Source organism: Lucilia cuprina, chromosome 2 (genome assembly GCF_022045245.1).
Source record: "Lucilia cuprina isolate Lc7/37 chromosome 2, ASM2204524v1, whole genome shotgun sequence".
Classification (NCBI taxonomy): Eukaryota; Metazoa; Arthropoda; class Insecta; order Diptera; family Calliphoridae; genus Lucilia; species Lucilia cuprina.
This window is the reverse complement of record NC_060950.1, coordinates 53,875,662-53,897,140: the sequence shown is the minus strand read 5'-3', so window position 1 is coordinate 53,897,140 and position 21,479 is coordinate 53,875,662. Positions and strand designations below refer to the sequence as shown.

Here is a 21,479-nt window from a genome sequence, read left to right as displayed (position 1 = left end):
TGTGGGTTTTTTGAAAAAAAATAACATGTTTATGTTTTCTCTATTCTATGGGTCATAAGGTCGCAAAGGAATTAGTTTCGTTGAATATTTTAGGTGACCATGTTCAAGAAAGAATCTTCCAGTGAGAACGATGAAGAAACTGCAGAACATTACCTTTGTTGCTGTCCTGTTTTGTCGGACATCTGTAGAAGTCCGAAAATTCATGAACTAGTGGCTCTCTCTTGTATTAATACAAATAAGGTAAAGTTGCTCACAAGCACAGATCGAGGTATGATCCGTTATAGAGTAATACAACGGCATCAAGTGAGTCGTTATTTGGCCGAATGACAAAATAACCTAAACGATGTTCGTAAGATCTTTAAATTTCAGATTTCTTAATCAGTTTCGAGTTAGAAATCTGACTTAGTTTTATAGCAGTGCGTAATTGCATGATCTAGCGGCTCCCTCTTTTATAAACACAAAAGGTAGCGCAGGTATAGGTATGATCCGTTATAGATTAACACAACAGCACCAATATATGGATCTAATATATGTTTGTACAATCTTTAAACTGGAATTTATTAAGCAGTTCTGAATTCAAAATAAAAATCTCGAATATAATTACATCCAGGATTTCATATAAACACATCAAGGTCTTCTTAAGAAATCAAATCCAGATTGAAATACTGTTCCATTCTGGAGTTGATTTGAATATTATAAACAAAAAGTTATAAAAAGTCGTTAACTTTAGAAGATCTTCGGAACTTGACGTCTAAACATAATGAAAATCTTGACTCTTAGGAAACAAAAATAAACATTATATCGAAGGGACTGTTTTGAGTGGATCTACAATCAATTAAATAACTGCTAAACTAGCTACTATAGAGTTCTACCGATTTAGCGAGTAAACTATTCGTAGATTATATAATTTGGTTTTTGCAAACTATTATGACGCCACTACCGAGACAGAAAGAGAGAGAGAGAGAGAGCGAATGATTGAATTCATAATCAGGATATTTGGATATAGTCTGCGCAAAAACTTCAACTGATAAAGATACACAGGTTTCTATATACGAAGATTTTTCAATAAAACAATAAATTGAGCCGATAATTTCGATGCCGCTGGTACTTTTTACAATAAGCCGCCGTTGATAACCAAAAACGTTGCGAAGATTTTTCAGTAAAACAATAAATTGAGCCGATAATTTTGACGCCGCCAGTACATTTTAGAAAAAAGCCGCCGTTGACGACCAAAAAAGTTGCGCCGCGAACATTTTTATGTCGGCTTGTACTCTGATGGTATACCACATGCTACACTAGAGCCTTTTGTAGAATGTCAAGAATCGTGAGGCTGATAAAGGATCAATTTTTAAAAATCTATTAAATAAATTTTGATCTCAGTTGAGGAACATAATAATAGTGGTTTCTTCGGTTTTAGCGGTTCATATAAGAAGATAAGGTCCGTAGAATAAGAGAAAAGGAAGAAGAAATAAGTTTGCTTCATACTTCAAAAAAAATCGAAAAAACTCCAATTTCTACTATATTTGCAGCACCGACATACATTTCACTTAACCCCCTTATGGTCAACCTAAAACCACAAAGAATGCATTGATAATGAGTTGAATTTTGCAAAACTAAAACACACACCAGTTGACTGACAGTCCATCCAAAAAGTACAAAAAGAAAAGTGAAAAAAAAAAACTCAAAAAACGTATTCTATTCCCTGATATAAACTTCATATTAAATCAAGTCACGCACACTTCATTAGTATCATCATATAAGATGTGTAAATGTGTTTATGTTGTTGTATTTGGCACATGTGTAAGATACTTTTTTATTTAAACTCCTTTTAACTACAAATAACATAACTCTAGAGCTATGTAGAAGAAGGAAGACAGTGTAGATGTCTGTGGTTTTGCCAATAAATTTGCACATAATCAAGTTGCTGGTAAGGAAGACCCAAAAAAACACATAAACTTTAAATTTACTGATTTTTTAAAATCATTGCTACTGAGTTGAGCAATAGTAAGTTTATATGTGGCTACTTGTTGTAGCTGCAGCATGTAGCAGGAATTTATTAGAATTCTTTAAGAAAAAAGGATATTGTGGTTGGCTTTTGGCTATTGCTTTGATTATAGTTCTTATTAGGGTTTCTCTCTTTCTATCGGTCATTCCCTCTTTAAATTGGAAATTTATATGAAATTATTACAAGATTTATAACTTAAACAATTACACTTTTTTACCAAATAAACCAGAGAAAAGTCAAAAATGTTTATTTTTTTTGTTTGGCCTACAAAAATATGTTTTGTGGTTTTAGTGGCTTACGGCAATATTTATGCTTGATTGTGTTTGCATCTGCTATTGGTGACACACTGTGCGGATGTATTTTATTTAGTGGTATAGTGTGGTCATTCGACTGTTGCAAACTAATTATAAATATTCTATAGTATAATTTAACTTGTGTGTGTTTTTATTTAAATACATATATATGTATTTTTTTATATTTGCTTTACAAATGACATGATTTGGTTATTAGTAGCTTTTTGAAAAAGAGTTTGTGTGTATGTGTGTGTGGTGAGTGGAAAGCTATAAGAATACATATCCTGTCTTTTTGTTGAATATTATAATAGAATAATTGTATGCAAAATAAGAAAGCAACAAATTTTATAAAATAAGAATTTTACTAGAATTTATAATTTAATTGAGGTCAATATTTTTATATGAAATGTGAATGATTAGAGAAAAAGTTTTTCTTTTTTTGGTAAAATTTTGAATTGTGGTTAAAAATCATAAGAAGTTTAATTTGTGTTTAAGTTATTTGTTAAAGCATATGATTTAATAAGAAATTAGGTCATTACACTAGAATAGTAATGATGAAAAGATATAAATAAAACGTGTTGCATTAGAGCAGTGTTGACCAAGAAGAGAACTCTTTAAATGTGCGTGTTGTGCTTGTTTGGAAAGCTCATGATATATCTTGAAGCTCTGTTTCTTCAAAGCTTTCAAAAATTCCTTTGGAAAGCTTTAATTTGATATACATGTCAATAATGTTCAAGACTGATCTTTCAAACTGATCTTTTGGATCACATAAGGACTGAGAGACAATATAAAACGAACTTTATCATTTGAACAATCGATATACGGAATGACGTGCATATGGTATCAACTCCGCTATTTAAAAGACACATTTCTAGAATAACAATTAAAAAAATAAAAAAGTGATCTTAAATGAAAATGATCTTGTGGTAAACACCTTAAGACAATGAAAGTATTTGCAAAGGGTTTTTAAGGAATTGCAAATAAAAATTTCACAAGTCAAAAACTGATCATGTGTCAAGATCCTTCCTTATCATAGATCATACATATTGTGTAAGTTCTAAATTGATTATACAACGTGACATCGAGAAAGGTTTATTTAAATCAATTTACAGACTGAGAGGCGTGTTAAATGAACTCCATTATCTGCGAGAATCTTTTCTTCAATCACAAATAGAAAGTTGAAAAACAAAGTGATCTTAAATGAAACTGATTTCCAAAGACGATTAACCCATTTACTAAGGTTTTTTTTAAGGAATTATAAATTAAGTGTTAATAATCAATATGATCATGTTTCCGATCTAAATTGATCTTTTGGCGATGCATCTAGAAGATTTTATTAAAATCATCCAACTGACTCAGAGTCATATTAAGTCAAGTCTGTTATTTGCGAGAATCTATTTAAATTATATTATATCAACTCTACGAAAATCTCTTTAAAGTCAACGTTATTTAAAAGGATCATTTCAGGAATTACAAATAAAAATTTTAAGAGCAAATATGCTGATCATTAAACAAGGTGATCTTAGGTGATCGTACATATTGTGGAATTGTTAAAACTGAACTTTACGCTGCATAATTGAAAATAGTTATTAATCGACTTCACTTTTTGCGATGATCTTATCTTAAAACACATACACAAGCGAAAATATTGAACATTAAACAGACTTTAAGCGACAAACTGATCTTTAGATGTGGTGGGTAAGATTACCACCAGAAGCACTGGTTAAGGAGTGCACAACACGCCCGATAGAGACTTAAATCTCTATCTCTTCGGATTTGATGTAGGTATGTATGTATATGGAGAGGTATATTCAAATCAGCAGACACAAGGATACCTAGATTGGACTCTGATCTTTGCGAGGATCTTTTCTAGTATCACAAGTGAAAATTTCAGAAGTTTAGAAATTGATTATTGATTAGAAGTTTAGATCAATGATAGTTGGAAATTGATATCCTCATACAGACTGACAGATACATTGATAGGTTAAGACGTTAATGTATTAATTTTATTGCTTCTAATTGAAGCAATAGAGCTATTTCGACTCCAAGTTCTTAGATTGTCTAAAAGACAAAGAAGTTTAAACATTATTGTTTCACAAAGGAGGGGAAGTCTTTTAATATAAAATATTTCTTCAAACATCTATTAATTTTTAAAAACTTTGACATTTATCCACTTAACTCTCTCATCGTTTCCAAAAAGACAATAATTTATGTTTTCCATAACGAATTTCAAATTAAAATATATGACAAAAATGAACTATATGTAATCTCATTGTTATGTCTGCAATATTTTTTTTTCAAATAGTTTTTGTCTTCATATCCTCTTAAATGCATCAAATACTATGACTATTCTCGCATGTAGTAGTAGTAATGTAAAGAGATTATTTTCCAAAATGAAATTAACAACAAAAAAAAGTACTCAACATTATTTCGCATATTATGACAGATGAAAGAGACATTAGAGACAGTAAATAGAAACGGTAATGAAAAATGTTATTATAGTAATAAATGACATTTAAAGAAAAAGGTGATAGAAAAATATTAATAGCAGACACTTTCACACATGTTGTAAAAATATTAAATTAAATGCACAAAACGACAATTTGCACCTTCGTTCGTATTTCATTGTCTGCTCTCTGTACTCACACCTTTGAAGTGCAGGACATAGTGACAGTTAGGATGTCAAAAAGACACACCTTCATCAGCCAGACATGATGACAAGAGAAGGTAAAAAGCAAAAAAAACACTTCTCACTACTCAATGACAGAAAAACTTAAGAGGATTTTCTTTAATAACAAAAGAGTGTAAAAGGATAAATTTTAATAGCAAACATGTTGAATTGTTATAATTAAAAAAAAAAACTATTGAAAAAGGACAATAAATTACTGGAGAAAAAAAAAATAAATTTATATAATTTACTGTTAATAGAGAGGGCTGTAAAGCGAATAAGCGAATTAATAGGATTAAATTAAAATAAGACAACTAAGTGTTAGAGAGTAAATGAAAAATGGCAAAAACAATTGAAATGTCATAAAATCGTAGAATGATTAAGTGAAGTTAACAACAAACAAAAGGCATAAAACAATTTCATGTCGCTGCTTCCTTTGCTAGAGAAAACCCTCATGAAAACTGTTAGATATTCATTAAAGGATTTCTTTTATATATCAAATGAAAGGAAACTAGTTCATAAACTGTATAAGACCAAACGAAGCAAAACTTACTTGATTTTACCAAAACATTGTTGTAAATTAGATTAAGCAATTTTATCTTGTATAAACGAGATTCCGAAGCATCTGATCTTGTGTTAATGATTTTAGCAAGAAATTATTTATATATCAAAAGAAAGGAAACATGTTTTACTTTTTTAACTAAAAAATTTTCAATTATCTTTTTTTTTAAGGAAAATGAAAGTTATTTTTTTTTGTTTTAGTTCTTTCACTATTTATCACAATTCTTAATTTTATAAATATTTTTCCTTGAGTGTTTTCTTGTAAATAAAATTCTCTAAAACAATAGTTCAAAGTAAAATATTTTCCACTCAGTTTAGTGAATATAATTTTACGAAATAAAAAAGAAAGTTGAAAAAAAAAAATAAAAAAACAAAACAACAACAATATTTGAGAACAATAAATGCGGAAGCACTCAAGAAAGTAAATGTTTTACAAAAAGAAATAAAATTTTATAAATGCAACAAAGAAAAACAAGAAAATAAAAAAAAAATCGAAATAAAACGTTTTAAAAAGCCAATGAGAATAAAATTGTTAAAAAAATGTTTAAAAAAGGAACTAAAAACACTTAAATTGTAGGGCACACGCACACAAATCCATATACTGGTAGGAAACAAAAACACTTTTTAACACACACATACATACATACATACATACAAAAAGCAAGTAGTGCAAAGTTCAAAAGTTTTTATAAAACGTACATATATACACATTCAGCTGAAAAGGAAGCTGTCGTATTTACAGTTTAGTATACTATTACTACTACAGTTACAACTAAGATACCAATAACAACAACAACGAAAATGTGTAAAAAGCAAGGAAAACAATGCACATCATCAAATCATAATTATCCCCTCAAACATTTGGAAGACAAAACTGTGGCAGGTTTTAAAAGACTCCATTTTATAAACTCTTTTGGATGACAATGTGTCTAGTCTATCAGACCTGAGGTCCAGAGTTCGATTCCTATCAGAAATATTAACATAGAATAACACCAATTGGCCCGATGTAGGCTTTGCTGTATGTCTACAGATTTGATGAAACTTATGATCATCCAGATATATACGTTTAAATCACTTCTAGATGATACTTGGTAGATTGTAAACATATCATAAAACTCTGAAAGAACTTTTATCAACTAAAAGTTTAGACTTAATCCACTACATATGACGTCACACATATATCCTCCTTTCAAACTAACAAACTTTAGATGTTAGTCAAACGAAGTCACTTCTAAATGATAGTTTGTAGATTGTAAACATTTCATAAAACTTTGAAGGAACTTTTATCATCTAGAAATTTACACAAAATCCACTTCTGATTGATAGTTAGAATACCCTACATATTTTACAACAACACATAACAGTTTCTTCATATTTTCATTTACTTGGTGGGTACGTTTAAGTCACTATTGTATAACAGTTAGAAGATTTCACACGATTTAAAATTTATCAATACTCCTGGTATTATAGTAGTTACTTCCATATGTCTCATAGGGGACACTTCGGACGATAGATCCGAATAATGAAGCTTTGGTGATTGTTTTATACGTATAAGTCACTTCTGCATGATAGTTAGAAGATTGTAAACATTTTAAAAGATGCCTAGAAGTATTCTTGAAGTGACTTACAGTAGATGCTTCCATGTGATATAGATTCCCTCGACGAAAGATCCGCTTAAAAACGCGTCATGTAAAATCGAAAATTTTAATTCAATTTACTTTAAAGTAACTTCTGTATAATAGTTGGAAGATAGAATAGAAGACACTTTCACAGAGGGTACTTTTAAGAGAAATGCTTTTTCTCGAAAGAACATCTGTTTAAAGTGTCTTTAACGTTAGTAATTGACTTATCAGCTTTAAAACATTTCAGAGTGACTTTTGCGATAAGTGAAAAGATACTACGCACTTTAAAAAAGTCTGGAGTGAAATAAATCCTATGTGTCCCATATGAGATGCTTCCATGAGACATATATGTTCACGACAGAATATCCAATTAAAAACACATTTGCATAAAAAAACTTGTTCTTTATACTTTTAAGTTACTATGATAGTTAGAAGATTATATAGATTTAAGCAATACTTGATTGTGTTACAGAAGACACTTCCAAAAGAAACAGTTCAATTAACGGAAAATCTAAATAAAGTATTTTTGACGTTTTAAAGAGTGAGTAATTGAACAATTTATCTCATGGAAAGAGTGACTTTTGCGATAACAAATGTTGGTTGGGTTGCTAGATATTGCTGTCATCATCATCAGCATCACAATAACTTTATCGTTTTTCTTCATTTCTTTTTTTTATAAAAAACGTTTTGTTGTAGTCAACATTATAATAGAACTTCATAAAAAAGTGTCAAATATCCTTTTATTTCAATGCTCTCCTTGTTCCTATTCTAAAGGCATTTTATTTTCAAAAAAGAGATTTTTTATAATATTTTTTATTGTTTTTTTTTCAGCATTTCTTTATAAATAATAATACTATTTGATGCCTTAAACATAAGAAGATGATGCTTGATGTGTTTTTTTTTAAGGGAAATAAAGGGAAGACAAGTAAGTATTTTGTCAGTCTGAGGGAATAAATGTAAGATTTTTTTTCGTTTTATGTTTTAAATGTTATTGAAATGTAAATAAAATTTTATTTCATATAAAACCAGAAATCATTTAGATACTACATCTTTTATTCATATTTTTTTTTAAAGGAAATCAAATTTAAAATTCTAAATTAAAATAGAATTGTATAGAAATGTGATAAAAAAAAAATAAAAAATATACGATATACTAAATGTTAAAAGAAAAAATCCAAACAGGAGTTAGAAGGAAATAAACTATAAAAAAGGAAATTTAATCAAGGCAAACTATTAAAAATATACTTAACACAGAGAGAGTTAAACTTACGAAGAAAAAGAACTAAAATATTTTAAGAATTATTTTAAAATATTTTAGATAAAATTATAATTTATAACTTATATACACTTAATAAACGTTATTAAAGTGTTTAAATGTTAAAAAACAATATTTTTCATTCCATTCTTCCTTTAAGTTTTGCAAGTGATAATTTATTTATTTCCGCCTAAAAATAGGCCATACTTTTCTAGTACAAGTGATAATGTAAGCAAATTTATAAGTTACTTTAGAAAATTGCTTATAAATCGCTTAATTGTTAACCGATTTGTTTCAAATTTGATGGTTATATAGAAAAGACCTAAATGAATTTAGAAATCTGTTAAAAATCACAAAATTTTAACAAACAACCAATAAAAAGGCGATTAAAAATGTGAGAAAACAATTAAACAAAATTTTCACAAAGTTCAAGATTTCTATTCATCATTTTTTTCTTAATTTATAAAATCAAACAATTGGGACTCGCTAAAACATATATCATATAACTATACTCTTACTACCTAATACTAGTCTAAACAAACAAAATCAAATAATAAGCATATAAACAGTTTTACTTGGATTTAAGTTTTCTTACATTATTAGGGACCGGAAATAAGATTATAAAGATGATTTGTTGTCTTGCTTTCACATTCTTGATTAAGATACTAAATAGGGAAAAATAGACTAAACAATAACAACAACAAAATGAAAAAAAACGGAGTATAATAGACATGTAAATGCTGCTCATATTTCTTCAAGCAAACAAAATCTTTAAAATTGTTGGGGTCTGGTTTTGTTAAACAAATAATAGAGAAAATTTGAATACAATAAAACGACATTAAGATGACACAATAAGGATATGACTACTTTTTGTAAGTCAATCTTCTTTACAAAGAAAAACTGAAAAAAAACTATTTAAATCCTCTTTTTTTCCTAATATAAAAATCCAACAGAGATTTAAATTGTTTTATGGCCTTAAACTTTAAAAAGAAAATATGTATTTGATTTTCAATGTTTTGTTGAAAATTTTCTTTATAAATAAATAAAATTAAGTGTTAATTTTTTTCTTTATACTTTTTGGAACCCTTGATATTTTGGGTCATTTTATTTGGTGTCATGTTTTGTTTTCCTTTTTTTGGCAGATTAAAGCCTGGCTCCAATTTCTTTTTGTGTTTTGTGTTAACTAAACCCTTGTTTATGTAAATTAAATAATATTTATTTTTATTGTTGTTGCCTGTGTGTGTGTGTGTTGTGCTAGTATTTTATGCAAATTTATTTTGTTAATTTTATTTAAAATAAAAAAAATATATATACAATATTTTTCTTGGCATGAATTGCTGCTGTTCATTTCATTTTAGTTTTCATTTTAGTAGGATTTAAATAATTTTAATACTTTTGGCCCAATTTTGTATGAAAAAAGGCAACACTAAGTGATGTTTTTTTTAGATTTTGCTGTAGCTCCTTAAAAAGATTAAGTTAAGACAGTGGGCTTTAGAAAACAAAAATTTAAAACAAGTGGTTGATTCATATACACAACTATCGGCATTAGAAGAGAAAATTTCATTCCCTGTGAATAATTCATTCACAATAGTTGATTTTGTATGCAACAGCTGTTCAATGTTTACTAACAGCTGTTGTTTTTTAGAAGAAGAATTGAGAAAATATTGTTGGTTTAAAACACTAAGACAACTATCACCATTAGAAGCGAAATTGTCATTCCCCTCGATCTTGCAGTGAACAATTCATTCACAATAGTATGCAACAGCTGTTCAATGTTTACAAAATTTCATCAGAAATTGTTTCACGTCAAAGTGAACGCAAAAAAGTGAAAAGTGAAATGAAATGTTGATTGTCAATAAGATTTCAAAGTAAAGCTTCTGCAATTTTTTTCCAAAACATTAGAATTCTCTCACAAAACGTTTAAGCTCGAAGGACCAAAATTTGCTGTCTCTTACAGCAAAATTTTTATACCATTTTGTTACCTTTGCATTTTGCCCATTTATCTTTTAACTCAGAATTTGTTTAAAAAAAAAAAAAAAACTGGTGATATTGATTCACATTTAGATTTACTTATTTGTAGTTTCACTTTTTTGTTCCACTGTAGAGACAAAACATTTTGTTGGCATTATTACTACACATTCTTTCATTTAATGCGAGCGTATCTAATTAAGTTTTATGCTGCATTTAACGCCTTAAAATTTTTACAATAAAAAATAATGAAAACAAAACGAAAAGAATGAAACAGAAAAACTCTCTTTCATACCCAATCACATACATGGAGGAAATGAAAATACAACTCAGTAGTTCGGTAAGGGGACAAGGTTTTCGATTTATATTTAAACCTCTTGATAAACGTGTGTTCTGTTGTTCTTTATCATTTGACACCATGAAATGTTTCCATGTTATCTGCAGATAACTAATTTGCCACTTTAGTGTCCCTAGGTAATCTGTAAAGGAGACACTTTAAATTTACTTTATATATTTTTTTTATAGATTAAACAAGAATTTCTAATAGCTAATTGTACTTTTTATAAAAAAGAGTCAATTGATATGCACAATTTTCTAAGTAAACAGCATGCTAGCGTATAGACACTTTAGTGTCACCATGTAATCTAAAGGGTGGTTTGAACTTATTTCCGTAACTTCGTAAAAAAAAACTTTCTAATTGAAACATTGAAAATTGAGTTGAATTGAAGTTTTATTCTAAGACACAAACAGTTTGTAATTGTTACCCCCAGACTGCAGGGTTTATTTGTTGTGTTATTGTTGTAATATAATCATTTTTTTTACACAAACTGAGTTTATTATTACATAAAAAGGAGCACAACTAGCAAATCCTTTTGGCCAATATGAAAACAAAACAAAAAAGAGCCTTTAAATATGAAATAAAAAATTGTTTTGTTCTTTTATGCTTTTTGTTTTCAAGGATTATTTACAAAAAAAATTCTAAAGAAAATTTTTGTTGTTGTGTTGGACAATATAACTTAAGTTAAGGCAGGAGTTAAAGAAATTTTAGTGGTTATAACGCCACTTAATTTTAAGGTCAAATTAACACGGTGGGTTAACTAAAAAAAAAGAAAAAAAGTTTATAACAAAATTAAGCTGCTAAAGGATTTTCTAAGGATTTAAGGAAATTTATCGAGGTATAGTATAAATTTAAAGCCAAACAGTGACCTATTAAAAAAAAACACAAAAAAAATATTTAAAACTTAAAGCTTTAAAATCTTAAGCATTTTTTACAATAATCTAAAAGCATTATAAATAAGAAAGTGTTAAAATCTTTTTCCAAAATTTATTTCTTTTATAATTGTTTAAATTTTGTTTTTTTTTTTTTTTTGTTTAATTTTTTATGTAAAAAGCTTGTTCTTTTATAAATTTTCATTGTTTCCTTAATTAAAATTTAACCATAAATCAGTTTCAAATTTCATTATTTACATGTGTTAAATTTAACACAATTGATTTTGGGTGTTTTTTTTTAAGAAATAAGAATCTTCTCTTGTCTATAAACCAATTAGAAATATTACCTAATAATTTTTATTACAGAAATCTTTTTAACAAAACAAAAGGGGAGAAAAAAACACAAATTATTTATTTGCTATTTTAAACCATTTTTTAGGGAAAATGGGAAAAATGTATAAATATTTTGTTTCAAATGGTTGGTGTGTTTCAAATAAATAAAATTAAAAAAACAACAATATATATAAGACACTTGGTTATACTTTAACCCGCCTATGTCATGTAGTATTTTAACAGAAATAAAAAAAGAAATATTTAAAAAAATAACAAAAAAAAAATCCAAAGAAACCACCTAAAAGTAATGAATTTCCATCAAACGAAATAAAGCTAAAAACAAGAAAAGATCCTACAAAAAAATGATAAACTGTGACTATCACTACCGACTGACACAGACAAGGTATTATTCAATACAAATATTGAAAAATACTAGATTCACAGAATACAATTTCAATACTGCTGCAACTGATGCTGAATAAATGACTGACGGACGGACGGACGGACGGACGTACTGAGTGATGATGCACTTTCCTGTTTCCCTTAACGCAGAGTTGGACTGGAAAAAAAAGAGAGGGCGTGTTATTTAGTAGACAATGTCAACGGTGTAAATGTGTGACATCGAATGGTTGACATTAATTAAAAATAAAGAAAACATTTTGAAAACACGTAAAGACGAAAACATCAAATAGGAAAAACATTGTGTTTTGTACCTCTTTTTTTTTAGATTGGATGTATTTCGGGGAAATTGTTGTAAATGTTAAATTTTATTATACATTTACATGGAGTTGTTTTTATTTTTTGTAACTCTAAGATGGATTGATTGAATGTAACGGATACTGGTTGCTGAGGTTTTTTTCACTATATGCTGGTTCTGTATTAAAAATTTAAATTTTTATTAGAGCAAAGATTTATTTATTGGAAAAAAAATACATGTTGTTGAGAAAAATATTGGTTTTCTGAAAGTTTTTCTGAACATTAATGGGTGTTACGTTGTTGAAATATGAGTTGTATCTGTTAATGTTGTTTTTTGGTGAGGAAATTTGATTTTAGTGAGAGTTACTTGACAGGGGATTAATGCTAAATTTTAAACTAATCTAATCTTTAACTAATCCATCATTAGAATGACTAGGGAATGGTCAAAGATTGGACTATAGACTAGATTGTATACTAAACTATAAACTAGTTCATGGAGTAGAAACCAGGAGAGACCATCGACTAGACTATAGACTAGACTATAGACCAGACTATAGACTAGACTATAGACTAGACTATAGAACAAACTATAGACTAGACTATAGACTAGACTATAGACCAGACAATAGACTGGACTATAGAGTAGACTATAGACTAGACTATAGACTAGACTATAGACTAGACTATAGACTAGACTATAGACTAGACTATAGACTAGACTATAGACTAGACTATAGACTAGACTATAGACTAGACTATAGACTAGACTATAGACTAGTCGATAGACTAGACTATAGATTAGACTATAGACTAGACTATAGACTAGACTATAGATTAGACTATAGACTAGACTATAGACTAGACTATAGACTAGACTGTAGAACTATACTAGACTAGACTATACTAGACTATAGACTAGACTATAGACTAGACCATAGATTATAGACTGGACTATAGAGTAGTCTATGGACTAGCCTATCGACTTAAAAAAGTCATATCATTTTGCTACAACAAATATGCTAGCAACAAACTATTATAATCTGGAACGACTTGACTACTTGACCATAGCCAAAGCTCATAACACTTTGTTGGCCTACAACGACAACTTTGACACTTCCCTTCAAAAAATAAAATACAAACCAATAGTAGGAAAGAGTACAAACTGTCAATGACAAAATTAATATGTGACATTTGTTATTTTTATTTTTGAAATTTGTAGCGGTTTGTTAACACTCAACAACCTACATGCAAAATTTTAATTATAAATTTTAAATAAAACAGCAAAAAAATTTATCAATATAATAAATCCTCTAAATAATAAAAATAAATTAATTTTAGAACGAAAAAAAATATACAACCAGCCACACTATTAATGACAGCGATGAAAGGCTGCAAATTATGGAAAGAAAATAAAAAAAACTTTACTAAACTAAACTGTAATGAAATAAAATACATGTGGCAACATGGTCATAAAACATTTTACCAGATTAAACAGAAATGTGTTAATAGAATAAAATTTTTTCAGAGTTTTTTTTTCGACAAATTTTGTTACATGTTAATCAAATGCAAGTGTGTGGGTTGTTTGAATGCTATTCCACTGAAATTCCCACCAATTCTATGAAATCATAATCCAATATAAAGCCAATAAATATTTCTAAATAAAAATATTTGGAAAAAAAAGAATGACAACAAAGAATAAGAATTAAAATATCAAAATACAAATAAATAAATACAATTTATTAGATCACAATAAAGAAGATGAAGAAAAAAACATTGATCACGTATTAAAGTTTTTAACCAAAAAATCGATTGTGATTTAAATCAGATTATTAGATTAATACAAAGAAATCAATTTCTTAGAAGTAACCAAACAACAACAAACTCTTGAAAATTGTAAAAAAAATTTCCAAATGATTTGTTGTTAATTTACCTGGCTAACTTTAAATTGGTTTCTGAAAGACATTTTTATAGAAATTGTTGTTATTGTTGGTATAACACTAACGGTTTCAAATGTTTTATGGGGAAAAACATTAGAAACTCTATTACATATTTGCCCTTTTTCCAAATCATTCAGACAATTAACACTTATGACCATTTTCAATACCCAATGGCATAACAAGCTATACAGTCTATTGTCTGGATTTCTTCTTATTTTTGTGGGACAATTTTCACCTGAATTCATGTTTACTTATTAAATATAACCCGCTGTGTGGATTAAACCTTTGGTCTTGTTTAGTTTTTAAAGATTTTTTCTTATTTTATGGAATTTTTGTTTTTGTCACATACATATTTTTTTTTGAAGAACAACAGGAGCATAAATTTACATTTTGTGGAAAAAAAGAAAACACTGAAATTATGTTTTATTTGCCTGTAAATCTTTAGCCCTTTTTTTCCTGCTTTATATTCAAATCCAATTTCCTGACAAAAAAAAAAAAAAAAACGAATACACATGCAGTCAGAATTGTAAGTTGGCTGTGTGTTTGTAATTGTTTATACTGGGGAAAAAAAGTTTGACATTTTTATGGATAATGTTGCTAGAACAGAAAATACGCCCCGCGGTCTACCGTCAATATAAGTCAAAATGAAAAACCAAACATAGTTCAATACCGAAAGTCAAAAAAGTACAAAAAATTTAAACAAAAAACAGAGTTGTAAAATAGTTTAATTTAAAAAGAAAAAGTTATGTAAAAGTAGTATTGAGCTCTAGACATAATGACACTTAAGCAACTTGTAAGAATTCTGACAAGTTAATGCTAACAATAACAAATGAATTTCTTAAAAGGGTTAAAGTTCAAATCATTAAAACCTAAGTTCAAGAATATTCTTTTAATCAGGTATCAGCAGAGAGCAAACAACTATTACTCTCTTTGTCTATCACTGTTTTATATACTTATGCAGTTGATAAGAACTGTGTTTTAAAGCAGAGGTAGGAAAAAAGCTACAAATGAATTCAAGAATATGGAATCAACTTTTGATTTTCGAGTGTGAGAGAACGAGAAAGAAATATCAAACATCTCTTTCTCTAACACACAAAATCAAGTATATCAACAAAAGTTTCTCAGTGTGAAGTAGGTCTAAGGTAATAAACATTCTTAAATCTTAAGAATCGAAATTATGCTTTGATGTAAGAACAACTCTCGGGTTATCCCTTAGAGTTTGTTATAACCTTTACTATTAATAGGCTTTCGAAAGTTGTCATTTGGAATTGTGTAGTGTATAACTCTAACTCACTTTATAACCTGGAGGAAATTATTGAAACTTATTTTCTGAACTAGAGGAAACCATTAAAACTCTTCAAGTTTTTACTGATAGCGGAGACGAATTGATTTATATTCTCCTCGGTGCTCCCACTTTCTATATGTAATATTAACCAACATATAGGATTCTGATAATTTGAGATTACCGAACAATGTTTTCTTGGTTTCTAAATGCACACGTCTTGATATGGAAAAACGTTGGTATCTAGTTGTTTCTTGTAAGTTTAGTAGAAGTCCGATTTTCAAACCTAGAGATCAATGCCGAACGGAATTTTTCGTTTCTGAATTGATTTTCTTTTATATAGACAAGTTGTTTGAAACAAGTTCTTTAACAAAAACCGATTGATAACTTTGCAGTCCAAATCCGATGTGTTCTGAATATAACAAAACTTTTTTCGAAATGTGTTCCCAAGAAATGACAAAAACAGATATCAGACCTTGGATTCAACATCCGTTATATTCCAATTCTCCTATCAATTCTATGTTTCGAATGTCAAAATGTTTTTTGTTTGATTCGAGTTTCAAAATTAAATTTTCATAACAAAAACGTTAAGAAAAATTACCTTTATATACAACTTTGAAAAGTGACATCGAACTGCGCTACACAAGAAAGTAATTTCCATAAAAAAACATTAGAAAGCTAGTGCTGTATTAAACGTTTAGTTGCAACAATCCAATCTCTCATCACGTGTGAACATAGCAAAAGTAAAGGGGGATATATAGCGACATTCTATATCGGACAACATATTTCCAAATGATAAAGATTTATTATCAGAAATGTGGAAAACTTTCGCAGACTATTGCTTGTTTTAATTTAAAGTTGCCCCCTTAACAGTATGATAACAGTAAGGAGGTATTATTTGGCCTCGAAATATTCATAACGTCATCATCAAATACGGCTTTCGCCTGAAAAAGCCTCATTTAAAAACCACCAATACGACCTTTACCTTTGTATAGGTTGCTGGAACTCCGAACTCCGCTCCTGAGTTTACTGGTCTCCACAAAAATCTTACACTTCACCATGTATTAAAGAAATTTTCATGTTATCAAAAAGAGTTCATATGGTTTAAGCATGAAACTTCGAAGAACCGTAACTCAGTACGGTTATGCGACGCCAGATATTAAACCAATGAGAGAGTGAAACGCAAAACTCTATGATAATGACGCAAGTCATTAGCAAGCTTAGCCGTCGGTTAATTGATAAACTGCCGCCGAAACTTTATAAGATTAAGTCAGTAAGAAAATATTTGTCTATTTTATACAATAACTAGTTCACTTATACATTTCTTTAAATCCAAAAATTACAATTATTTGCCTCCGGTAGGTTAGGTGGCTTCTGGTAGGTTAGTGTTCTAGACTGATAGACCGAAGGTGGGGAGTTCGATTCTCATTTGAGACACTGGTTAAGGAGCGCACTAACTAACTAACTAGCTAACCATCTAACTAACTAACTACAATTATTTTTTTAAGCGATTTAATACATTTACTGAAATTTGTAAAGGCCTCAGACGTTAACGAAAAAAAAAAAACACAGCGGCTCTGGACTCTGGAGAAAATTAAATGCTAAACAAATTTTCGTAAATCCAAATCATCTGCGTAAAATTTCTTTAATGTTTAATATTTATTTATAATTATATTTTAAGCCTCCTTTAAGCATACATATTAAATCATAAATTTATGATAAATACAAAAAACACACACATACACACACCAACACAATTTTATCGTGTTTAAATGCCATTTAACAAAAATCAACAGGTGTTTGGCTTAATTATGTGTGGTTTATAATTTTCTTTATGGATGTATTTTGTTGAAAAAAAAGAAAAAAAAAATATCCATAAAAGATTAGCAAAATGAAAAACCAAACTGACAACTTCAACAATAACACAAGCAAAAACTAAAAAAAAATGTTTCTATAAAAGAACAGTGGAACAAAAACTTGCTGCTTATTCTTGTAGAAAAAAATTTACTTAAGGCGAAGAGGCAAAAAACCAGAGAAACTTCCTTTTAAATCATTTATAATTTTTCATTTAACACCATATTTTCGTGACTTTTTTTCTACATATTTTTAGCTTGTTAAACTTTTTGGCATGTTGTTGGTGTTTTCTTCTTGTTGTTTGCACAAACTTCCTTCTGGTGTTATTTTTATACAGAAAACGTCTTAAAAATGTTTAAGCGAAAGATATAAAAACAAACTCAATAAGAAATGTTTTTACTAAATGATGGTGTTTTATTACATATTTATACACTAAGCCATCACTACTAAGCCAACATATAGACAGGCTAAATGTTACAGTGCATGAAATAAATATAAGGACATCTATGAGAAAATTTCAGAAAAAAAGCTCTAAAAAAACCTAACAATTCCCAAAACAATTTAAAAAGTTTTGTTATATTTTAAAAGTTTTTTTTCTAACTTTGTTTTTATATTTATTAAACAAAGTGTTAAATATTTTATTTTTTATTTTATTATAGCAAAATTTATGTTTTTTCATATTATCCTGTAAAGTATTTAAATCTTCAAATTTTCTACATAAACATTTACAATGACTCCTTAAATTCTACACATGCTGCTATATTCCTGATAAGTACCGATGCTGCTGCTTGTGGTGTTGTTTGGTATTTAGTTGCTGGGAAGAACATTATTCAAACAACTTGACTTTTTTTTGGTGTCTTGTTAACTTGTCGAAGTTTGAATGGGTATGAAGAAGAACAACAACAAAAAACCCCAACGAAATAAATATATGCCGCCTTAGCTGCAAATCATTTAGGAATGATGGAGTTTACTTTCATACATATTGGTTGCCACTGCCACCAACTGAGAAGACGACTTCACCCAAAAACAAAATTTCTGAAAAGCACAGACACATATTAACAAGTAAAAGATGAAAAAAAAAACACATACACAAGTTTAAGACAGACAAAACAAACAAATATTCACATATTGGCAGACAGCAAGGACAGACAGACTGAGAGACAAGACAAGTCTGAACTTTAGTGTCTTCCAGTGAAGTTTCCACTACTACTTTATTTCTTGCGAACACGCCATAGACTCTGGGTGCTTTAACGAAAATTCTTCAAAAAATTTTTTTTGTTTGGTATTAAGTAATATATTAGTATGAGATGAAAGCAGTACTTTAAAAGAAAGTAATCTATTGATTACTGAGAATTAGAAACAGTGATTTCGGGGGTGCTTTATAACACTCCATTTAAGGCATTTTAAGTTAAAATGAACTTGCTATCTACTGATCTAATGGCTTAAGAAGTTGCACGAATGGAATTAGCATCACTTGCTTATGTCATTTGACAAACGTCGGCCATAATATGATCGTTTTATTCTAGTGCGTGGGAATTATCAGACAATATTGATTATGGCTCAGTATCAAACCAGTACAATTCAAATGTGATCGAAACGATCGTGATCCCTGATGTTTTGTACAAGATCAACACATATAAAACAAAAGGGAGAGTTAGTAGCTTCTATGCTGAGCGCAATAGATCAAGAGTTGGTCTCAGGGAGAGTTAGTAGTTTTTATGCTGAGCGCAATAGATCAAGAGTTTGTCTTAGTTTGTATTATCAGCTTTAAAACGGGCTATTAATTGTCTTATGATAGTAGGCAGCTACACAAGGTTTTGGAAAAAGAAACATTCCGTAATAGAATTCGATTCCGAGATTTCTGATAATACAATTGCGGACTCTATTGCTAGAAGTTTTAAGTCACAAGCAAGAGATGAGACAGACTATCAAGAACTGACTTTTAACGCATGCACAGTCTAGGTGAACGAATCGTAAAGATCATGTGGCTAGCATACAACCCACTGCGATCACAAGCTTTATTCATTCCCACAACAATTGGATTTAAGCACCTGCATGACCCTAATTTGATTCGGACAAATACTGTTCAACAAGTGATAGTTGTATTATTATTATGTATCGGCCAAAGTAAAACTATAACAACAACATTCATTGTTGAACTTTTCGAGGATACAGAACATTTATTCAATATCTTTAGACATAATTTCTGCAGAAGCTATCATAACAAAGAGCTTGACTTTCTTTCTCTCTGTCGGGACCTAGTAAATATAGGTTTAGTTCGCTAGGTATCTACTTCCTGCATGATTCTTTTTTACTGTTAGGCCCTAGTAGCAATATGTTGGTTTAGTTCGCTAGTTGGCTATTTCCAGTACGATTTATCGAATTTATTCGTAATGATCATCAGAAAGATAGGATATAGGTGATAGGAGCCTGAGTAATTTTTGAGTATGGTTTCAAAAAGATCAAGAACACATATTCCTGGAAAATATAATTAACATAAGACTTGTCAAATGTTTGATTCTTTGGATATTGAAAATAGTGTTTCCATAACTATTTAGTTGATCGATCTACTGAACTATCCTTAAATACGGATAAAAAAGGTATATTTTTGTAGTAAATTTCCAAGAATAGCAGATCGGCGAGAAAGCTGTGGTTTATTATATAGCAAACTTTTTTGAACATTTGCTAGAATTGCAAGAGTTGTGCTCACTTCTTTATATCTTGCATATGTTCAAGACTGATCCAATGAAAATATCCTTAAATCGGGTAAAAAATGCCTTCATCTATTTTTGTAGTAAATTTCCAAGAGTAGTAAATCGGAGAGAGTTTATTATATAGCAAACTTTTTCCAACTTTTGCTAGAATTGCACTTCTTTATCTGTTGCATTTGCAATGATTCCTGAAGTCTTGTAATAAGCATTTTTGCAATATTTGTAAAGATTTACAAGGGTATTACAAAAGAAATGTCTAGTTAATTACTACGGTCTTGCATATACTTTTTCATGATTTCTCTGCAATGATAGCAAGGTTGATTAACAGGAGTATATCCTATGACTCTTCTTGAGTCATTGCTACTTTTACTAGATTTACTACGTGATCAAGTTCAGTGAAGGTAGTTTGCTTTAACGATTGAATACCTTTTCGTGTTGCATTCTAAGACAGTGATGGCAAGTAGTAGTTTTATGTGTTGTATGCATAGATTATTTGCCACACCAAAAAAAATTTAATTTAATGTACATTTTATATAGTATTTTCTTTTGTGACTCTAAATAATATCTTATGATTTTTTGTTTATTTGATTTCGTGTGTGTGTGTTTTTTTTTTGTTTCTTTCTTATAAAACCAATAAAATATAAATATTATTTGTTTTTTGTTTTAAACATCTCGTTTTAAATATTTATTTAGAATTTGTTGTCTCAAACATATTTCATGCGAAATACTGTGGGTTTTACTTATTGGGTTTTGTTCTGTTTCATGTCTTGCATTTAGTTCGTTTTTTTTGGTAACTCAGCAGGAGGGTTTGATACATGTGATTTTCTGGCGCAAATGACAAATAAGTTTTATAGCTTATTTTTTTGCTGTTTATTTTTAAACATAAATTATGAGTTTGGTTGGGTAAATTATGTTTATAAGCAAGTGATTTTTTTATTAAAGAAAATCATATAGAATTTTTTTTTATTGTAATGGTTGGTTTTATTATTTTGTAATTTGTAGTAAATCATTTAAAAGTTGTATAAATGTAAAAAGCAAAAAAAAAAATAAATATATTTCCCCTCATTTTTTTTTTTTTTTTTTTT

At 28.9% G+C, this 21,479-nt stretch overlaps 1 protein-coding gene across 1 annotated transcript in view; it reads right to left on the bottom strand.

Annotated features, from left to right (window-relative positions):
• The window catches only part of LOC111674994 (tyrosine-protein kinase Dnt), a 59,101-nt gene that overhangs the window by 2,651 nt on the left and 34,971 nt on the right, over positions 1 to 21,479 (bottom strand). The window lies entirely within an intron of this gene.